The 9,510-nt window shown below is 39.3% G+C and overlaps 1 long non-coding RNA gene across 1 annotated transcript; it reads left to right on the plus strand.

Moving 5' to 3' along the window:
* The first annotated feature begins 218 nt into the window (after positions 1–218).
* Positions 219–7,216, plus strand: LOC108640653. Its single transcript, XR_001921338.1, has 3 exons — positions 219–365; positions 6,665–6,723; positions 7,112–7,216. It is a non-coding gene; the product is annotated as an uncharacterized LOC108640653 (long non-coding RNA).
* Positions 7,217–9,510: the final 2,294 nt, after the last annotated feature.

The following is a 9,510-nucleotide window of genomic DNA, read 5'->3' on the forward strand; positions in this document are numbered from 1 at the left end:
GTCCCTGAGCAGCAGCAGCCACTTCCAGAAGGAAATAATTAAGAATAACTAAACACTTAGCTTTGACATCACATCCCTGCACAACATTAGCCAATACACCCAGTGGTGTTTGCAGTCTCCTGCCACATCCGTGTTTCCTGTTCTTGCATTATCGTCTCCACCAGCATGTCCCAGGCACTGCTGCATTCCAGTGGGTCATATAGGTATCATATAGGTGACAGACTGTATTACCCTGCAAAGAGATGCAAGCATACAACTGTTCATAAAGGTTGTCTTATTGTAGTGGGTCCCACAGAGTCTGATATTATGTGATAAAACTATAATAATTCATGCAGAAGCCAGACTATCTACAACAGCTAGCGAGGGTAAGGATAGCTGAATGGAATGAAAGAGTATTTAAAGAAATGGTACAGCAAACCCAGGTATAAACATAAATAAGTCATTTGTCTTTCTAATCTTGAAACATTCATGCCCTTGTTCAGAATGAAAAAGTTGCCCAAGACAAGTAGGCTATTGTACTGAAAAATATTGGCTGCCTGATGATTTTGGAAAAAATTATGCCATGCTCACAAATACCTCCCCTGACCTGTTTATTAAAAAGGACAACAAATGACTGAGCAGTAAATATTCAGAGCCTGGGAGATTTTATCAAACATAATGTTTCCGAAAAAAATTGTATGATACAACTGGCTGTGGGAAGAACTGCAAGTTCAGATCTTTCTCAGGTCAACTGATTTTGTTCATTTTCTAATTCCATGTACAGTTGCTATTTAACATTTTGCCAATCTTCTGGGAAAGTTTGTCAAACAAAGGTTTTGAACGTGACTTGCACAGATTGCTGACTGCCTTTCACAGCCTGGACATTTTATGAAGTCCTTCACGGGTGACCGTGTTTTGTTTTATTTTTAAATGTATTCCATAAAGAAAGAATTCTGAACTAAGCCACTGTGATTGCACTTAATCAACTTGCAAACAACACACAGAAAAGAATTCATTATATTACTATAGTGAATTCCTGCTATTTAAGGATAGCATCATTATGAATAGAGTTTATTGAAACCAAAACGTCTGAATTTATTTATAGATCCTATGTACAAACGAAAGGAGCAAAGTAGTTTGAAAACTGCCTATACACTTGCTGTATTATGTTGTTTTTCCTGAAAGTTAGCTGCAGTAGGAACAAGTCACTGAGGGTGAGACTTTGTGCTCCGAATTTCCTCTATCTGCTGCTGTTGATGTTTGCAGGAAATCTTCATTTACATCACAGGAAACAGAATTCTACCAATGCTAAGGTCTTCTGAAAATATATACTTCTGAAAAATGCAGAAGACTGCAGCTGGTGTTTCATCAGCACCAGGAAGCAGCATTTAAAATGTTAAACATTTTGCCCTTGGAACTATAGAAATGTTTTAGAAACCATTATCAGGAGTTCAAGGAGGTTGGTTTTGTACCCAGAAGAAGAACAAGTAAATAACCTCTCAGTAATGTGTTCTCAATGAGCCAGATCCTTAGAGATACTTCTCAAAAAAACCCCAATATATTAACGAAATATGTTATTAAGCTAAGATTCTTTTTATCTGTTTGGGAAGAGTAACAGCTTACGTAAATTACAAATAGAACTTTTTCAGATGGTATTTAATCTCATGGAAGAAAGTTGAGCCAGTTAGTGGTTTTGAATATTTTATACCACTGTGGTAATTTCTGGTGCCAGCATACCACTTACATGTGTAGTGTTTCTCAGAAAGGAATGCTACAGGCACTGTGTATGCTACCAAACACTCACGGCTTACAAATCAAGGTACTGTTGCTCCACTACACTGACGTTAGTCAAGAAGAGCCCCACAGGAGTCAGTTGAGTTACACCAGCAGATGAGAAGAGTTAGATCAAAATTAGGCCTTGTTTCACATTGGGTAGCTCATTAATCCCTTGAAAACAACTAATACCCCACTAATTCCATCTCTTTCATAATCAGGGAGTAATCAGGGCCATTTCCTGGCCCTGGCCTCAGACATATATCATGTTAATTTATTGGAAGAACTGCACAGATTGGTTTCTGACAACTTTTGTTATTATTATTACTGTTATTTACTTATGATAATCAACACACACACACGTCACTGTCCCAAAGAGCTTACTAAAAGAGCTTTCTCCCTTGTCCATGGACTTCCAAGGGACGTGAATTGAAGCCAAACAGAGTTGCAAGACATTTTCACTTGAGGGTCATATCCTAGCATGGAATCTATTTCAAGCTGAGCTGACTAGGAATTTGGCTCACTTGCACTTTGGCTCACGATGGTGTTGCCCATCAGGTTCATGATGACAAGTGAACAGGAAATTTCACCACTGCATCATCAGAATGTTTCAGGTTGCTCCAGGTGCGGCACGGAGCCAACCTCTCTGTAGAAACCCTGAGATGTGATACACAATGAAATCACTGTCTCTTGCTCTCCAAACAGCATGCTTGAATAGGCTGTGGTGAAACCTCCCCAGGGACACAACGGAAGCCCGATCACTTCAGTCATTTAGAGCTGCATAGTAGGAAACACTTATGAATGTACTGTAGGGAGCAATTCTTCTTGGCAGGGTCTATGTTAAGTGATGTAAGAGATGGCTTTTCAGCTCTTATTTCTATGCCTTTGAGGATATAGTGTTGCTATTTGCCTTTTTAAGCAGAGGCCTGAGATGGACAAGGAATGATACAAAAGAGGAGATAATCAAATAGCTGATTTCCTTGCATTCTTTCTCTGTAATCAAGGAATGTTCAAAAGTGAGATGCTGGGCTAGAGGCAAACACTGATAGAGTTACAAGGAGCTGAGAAGTGCTTATCGGTGTCTCTTTAGGTCTGCTTTTCCCATTGGTGTCTTAATATTTTCTGTTACACCACCACGCATAGATACTTTCCTTGAATACTACTGGAAGGTTGCAGATCCATGTCCAAGATTTTTATGTGCTGTGACATCTACAAAAAACTGGCAGATAATCATAGTTTTGTAAGCTAAAAATGGGAATAATGCAATTAAAAAAACTGGAAACAAAATAGTTATTACTAATGAGATGGTGTTCAATGACAGATATACAAGTGCTGTAATCATGTTCATGCTAGTTCTTGCTAATCTTCTATCAGTCTCTTTTAAGACATTTTTTTTTCCTCTTCAACAAGTTTTTCATTAAGTAGATGGAAGTCTGCCAGAATCAGTTTCCATTCATATTATTGTAAATCACGGTTGAAACCTGTCGTATTATTCCTTTTCTCCACATACAACTTAGATGAGCTTTTAGGCTGTTGCCTTAGGGCTCAATACATCTTGATACCTTTTGAAAGATCATTTGAAAAGAGAAAGAACAGTTCTGAGGCTTCTTTCTTTTTCTTTCTTTCTTTCTTTCTTTCTTTCTTTCTTTCTTTCTTTCTTTCTTTCTTTCTTTCTTTCTTTCTTTCTTTCTTTCTTTCTTTCTCTCTCTTCCCTCTGTTCTCTTTTTCTTTCTTTCTTTCTTTCTTTCTCTCTCTTTTTCTTTCTCTCTTTCTTTCTTTCTTTCCTCCTTTCCTTCCTTCTTTCCTTCTTTCTTTCCTTCTTTCCTTCTTTCTTTACTTCCTTCTTTTCTTCTTTCCTTCCTGAGCTAGCAATGTAATTTGGAACAATTCCCAGCACTCCAGCAATGTTGTGGTAAAAATCTGAAATACCCACAGTTCGCAGTTGCTACAATGGCACATCTACTCCTGCCATTTGTTGTTCTCTTGCCTGCAAGCCTGTTCACATGCTAAAATCCTCTCATGTCAAGAATCATGCACACCGTTACGTTTCATAAAGGTGTGAAATACAAGATGCAAGTAATAGCAATGTCCTTTATATAACAGCATTTGCACAGGATTTTCTTGTTGCCTTAGGTGAAGTTCAAGTATTTTCTTTTGTATCCCCACCTTTAGGAAAAAAATTATTCGGTTGACTCAGAACCTGAAGTTAGTGCTGTTCAAGTATCCCGACTATCATTTTAAAGTGTCTCAGTCTTTTGATAGCTGGGCAACCTTTCAACAAAGTTGTGTTATATTAAAAAAATTCATGAGTATGGTCAGTGGACTGCTAGGCTATTCAGTAAATTATGAAGACAGTGTACTATGGAAATTCCTAAGCAATTACATAATAGATACAGTAGATGACACACAACCCCTAACTGAAACTGGCTTCCAATCCTAATTAGGTTGCAAGTGATTCATTCCAAATTTCCAATTCAATGTGTCATAAACCCACCAAATAATTGCTATAAATGGCAATTTCTGCTCTGCAACTGCTGAAGCTGCAGTCACTGAACTTAGAACAATGATGTTCTCTAGCACTCCAACTGGACTTACAAAGGTGAAGTACCTGCATGTGCAGGTGCTCGGGATTCATCCTGGCACTAAGTTGTACCTTTTATCAGGCAACGTGCTAACAGGGTTCCCCAGAGTATTTTGTTCCTAAGAAATTATTTCTTCCTCTTTCCTTTCTGCTCTCTTCAAATCATCCTACTTAGCCCAGCTTCACTATACACTTCAAAACAGTTGCTACAAATCTTGCTTGCAACAGGGCAACAAGACTTTGCCACTGTCAGAGCCGTGGAAAAACAGGATGTAAGATGGTGCTGAAGAGCAAGTCAGTTTCTGCTGAGGCAACACTGACTATTTCTGCCTTCACTTCTAGCATCCCCTGGAAGCTGTACTTATCTTGCTCCTCCTCATCTCTTCCTGCAGCTCTGTTGTATCTCTGACCACATGTGGAATAATCAGACCCCTGGCTCAAACCCTCATGCTTAGGGAAGCAGATATCAATTTTGCCTATGGGGCAGGTATGTTCAGAACAGATTCCTGTTACCTAGTCATGAGCTTCAAGTCTTAGCTCAAAAAGTATGATGTATCTCCGTTCTTTCTGCATCTTCCTCAACTGGTCACACTGTCCCTTATTTCATCATCCTTACGTGAGCCTAATATTGCTTGAGATGGGAGATCACACACTGAGTATATGCATTCCTTTGAATAATTATTTAAAGTGGGCTACTACCATTATTTTGTACATATAGTCTGGGACCAAAAGATGTATCTCATCTTAGTGTTTAGGAGATGCTAGATAAAGAGAAGTTGAAAGAAGTGTGCTGTGTTGAGTGCTGTAATTGCTGACACATTCCTGTGGTATACTTGATCATTAGAACAGCTCACTTAAAACAATATTTTCTTTATAGAAAGGAAGTTGGTAATTGAGTTGTTATGCTTCTCTGCTTTGCATTTTCAGTTTAAAATTCAGCTGGTATTCAGTGTATAGTTATTGGTTACCAGAGCATGCTGATTCAAATTTTCATTACCCAATTGCAAGCTGATTTGTTGAATGCTGCGTAAACGCTTGGTCGCTGCAGATTTTCATGTACATGCCCTTTGGATTTTAGTCATGAGTGTGGGCCATTTGAAAATGCTATAATCTCTGACTACACTGTGATTAAAATGGCTGTGACACAGATTTGACTTTGGTCAAGTCTATCCCCAAACCACAGTGACCAAAATGAACTGGTTGTAGAAACCATTCAAGGAAATATATCATGTAAAGTATAAATCTAGATCTGAAGTATATGAGCCTAAATGGAGTCTTGCCCCCACCCATTTTACTGTCTGGGGATGAGCTAAACATATAATATTGATGAGTTTTAAGTATTTGTGGCTGGAGTAGAAAGTGATATAGGGAAACAGTAGTCCTACACAAGCCCTACTTTTTCTCTCTAAGCTGATAAGCCAAGTTGTTCCCACTATGGTCTTGTCACTCCCCATCACTCAGGACCATTCTGCTGGCCCAGGGATTCTCAGTCTCTGCTGTGAAATGCCCTCATCTCACTGTTGCCCTCACCGCACAACAGCATGTGAGCCCCATCTGAATCCCAGACTCACTGCACAACAGCATGTGAGTCCCATCTGAATCCCAGACTCTTCTCCCTGAGCTATTCTTCCTGTTCAGACTACCCTTGCCTATACCATCCTTCCTCAACTTTTCTGGACAATTTGGAAACCAGTAGAACACATTAAAAGGGGTTTATGTGATGGAAATGAAATGAAGAGAAAGAGGAAAAGATCATCTATTTTCTGTGGAACACTGTCTTTCTAGTAGAAAAGTCTCTTCTCAAAAAAGTCTAAAGTTAGTGACCATCTACCATGAAACCTCTATGAAAGAGATTCTGTACCAAGAATCTACAGAGTATGGACTTCATTGTGTTGAGACTCATTTGACCTTCTTCAGATAAGGTGTCTTGTCCACATTGGCCAGTTCTGCTCCTTTGGAGGGAGGGATGTCTGCACCTGAGGAAAGTAATTCAGTGCACTTATCTGAAACATCTGCTTTAACATGGGGTTACCTGTGCCTCTAGAAGTTGTATAGACAATTAACTTAGGCAAGGTGCTAACATTTTATGTCTCGTATTAGGTCAGCTGAATCCTGCATCAAAAGAGTAATTACAGTAGCTCTTGCCGGGTGTGTGGGAGAGGAGAGGGTTGTGTTTCTAAGCAGGAATTTACAAAACTATTTACTATGAGATTATTATTTTTTGATACACACACATTAAAAAGTTAGGAGGTCACCAAGAATGAAGTCCTACTGAGTGAGTTAAACCTATGGTGCTTCACTTAGTAAAAGTCAGTGTCTTCTTTACTACAGAAATGGAAAATGGATACCACAAAATGCTACTGGAAAATCCCAAAATAATTAATGCAGATGTAAGTTGCCTGGGCATGTCAGTTAAAACTTTAAATTGTACATACTTGATTTAAAAGACAAGCTAAATCTCATAAAACTACTAAGGTCCATTAAAAGAGATGTGTATTCACAAAAAGTCATCTAGCCTGTGGACTAGAACTTTTCTCAGCAGTGACTCCCTGTGCTCCCTGATGTTTGTGAATGAAATACATATCCCTGCTGTGAAATATTAAGTTCACGCTATACTCAGATTTTTTTGTGAGGTCCGTACTCTTTAGATATTTCTTGAGAACACTTTGTAAGCAGTATTCAAAGTCCCAGTCTGAGAACTAATGGGATACAATTTTTCCATGAATTAACACAGAAATAATAGCTAAGTCTGGACTGATCACCTAACTTCCTTTGCAGGTCAACAGAAAGAAAAATTCCCAGGGAGAGTCATCGTATCTGGAAAAAGGCACATAAACAACTGGCAAACCCTTTCTACAAAGGATATGAGGGTACCTATTTAGGTGAATAAAATTTTTATTAGTCTAATGTCAAGCAAGGTGAATAAAACACTCCTCACGTTAGTAGAACATAACACTTGCAAAGCAAACATCTAATCAGGCAGTTGGAAGTTGTGCAGGAGTACCATGTCTGACTCTTTACTTCAAGTTTTAACACATGAAATTATTTCTAAGGTTTCTAATTAAAAGAGGATTCAAAATTTTGGCTGATATTTGTAGATTTAACCATACCTGGATAGGCTGGATAAATGGGCTGACTCCAATGGTATGATGTTTAACAAGGCCAAGTGCTGGGTCCTGCACTTTGGCCACAACAACCCCATGCAGCACTACAGGCTGGGCACAGAGTCTGGAGAGTGACAAGACAGAAAGGGATCTGGGGGTTCTAATCAACAGGAAGCTGAACATGAGCCAGGTGAACATGCCCAAGGTGGCCAAGAAGGCCAATGGCATTCTGACCTGTATTAGGAACAGTGTGGCCAGCAGGACCAGGGCAGTGATTCTGCCTCTGTACTTGGCACCAGTTAGGCCACACCTTGAGTACTGTGTCCAGTTTTGGACCCTTCAGTTTAGGAAGGACACTGAGGTGCTGGAGAGTGTCCAATGAAGGGCAACGAGGCTGGTGAAGGGACTTGAGCACAGGGCCTATGAGGAGTGGCTGAGGGAGATGGGGCTGTTTAGCCTGGAGAAGAGGAGGCTCAGGGGACACCTCATCACTCTCTACAACTACCTGAAAGGAGGTTGGAGCGAGGTGGGAGTCAGTCTCTTCTCCCAGGCAACCAGCAGTAGAACAAGAAGGTACAGTCTTAAGCTGTGCCAGGGGAGGTTTAAGTTAGACATTAGAAAGAAAGTCTTTACAGAGAGAGTGATCAGACATTGGAATGGGCTGCCCAGGGAGGTGCTGGAGTCACCGTCCCTGGAGGTATTTAGGAGACTGGACGTGGCACTTAGTGCTATAGTCTAGTTGACAGGGTGGTGTTGGGTCATGGGTTGGACTCGATGATCTCAGAGGTCTTTTCCAACCTGGTTGATTCTGTGATATTGCCCTACTTCCATAAACATATGCTCCTGCTTGCCTCACCTTTTGTTGTTTGAGATCTATTTTTAGTCCAATTGTTCTTAGAAATTCTTCACACTGTGGAACATTACACTGCACTGGCAGCTCAGGAAGACTGACAGTGAATGATCTTCAACATGGATTTGTTGAAGCTCCAGTTTTTTTTTATACACTGTTATAAAACTATTCAACTGGTTTTCAAACCAGGCTTCAAAAGAGTGATCCAGTAACAGAACTGCTTAAGATTTAATTGTTAAATGGAGCAATTATTGCATAGTGTGAATGTCTCAAATTCAGCCCCCCAGTGCTTTTTGAGCTTGAAATTCATTGCACAAACAATTGGCCTCACAATTTAATGTAAGCAAAACCTTTTACTAGCATAAATTTTTCTGTAGTCACCATGAGAGAAAGAAAAAGGGAAGTATGGGGTTGATTCTCCCTCTGCTATGTCTCATATTTTGTTTATTCTGTAGTGCATTATTTGTTTTAGCTTGGTAGTTCTTTTTCAAATGTCTTCACAAGACTAGAGTGCTACGATTTTAAGCTTCACAGGGAAATTTTAGCAAGTTATGAATAACCAGGGAATGGGATTTCAATGTAATTCAGGAATGAGAACTAAGCAAAGAAGAATATTCAACCTTTTCATGGAAGGATTGAGTATTCTTTTCAAAGTCATATATCAAAAAGCCACATACAATGGAAACATTCTCTCTCCCTAGAACATAAAAGAAGAGGGAACTGCCTGTTATGTGTTCTGAAATGATCCCTTTTCATTACAACTTCAGAATTTTTTGTCTCTGGGGATCTCTGACTTCAAACCATGAAGAAAGGGAGAAACGACATCATACTATTTCCATTAAAAGCAGCCATGCGTAACCTGTATTTTTTCCTTTACTCTTTTTTCCCCATTTCACAATAATATTTGCATTCCAAAAAACTTAGTCTCCCTTTTTTTGATGCACTGAGGTTAAGCAAATGAGCTTGCTGCTGACAGTGTTGTTCATACCACTTGTGTGCTCCTTGTTTTAAGCCAGCAGCAGAGAAACTGCTATGTCTGTGTGAAATTCATTAGAAAACAAAACATTCCATCTTTCTTCATTTGGCCTGATCCTTCTTGTTTATCATAATGAAGTTATAAGAAAATCATCTTACACAATAGGAATACAAAAGCCTCTCAGTCTTGTAAATGAATAAGCTAGAATTGACCTGATTTTTTTAAATGGGTCCATGTACAGTATATT

Source organism: Manacus vitellinus, unplaced genomic scaffold (assembly GCF_001715985.3).
Source record: "Manacus vitellinus isolate BGI_N305 unplaced genomic scaffold, ASM171598v3 scaffold_4_pilon, whole genome shotgun sequence".
Lineage (NCBI taxonomy): Eukaryota > Metazoa > Chordata > Aves > Passeriformes > Pipridae > Manacus > Manacus vitellinus.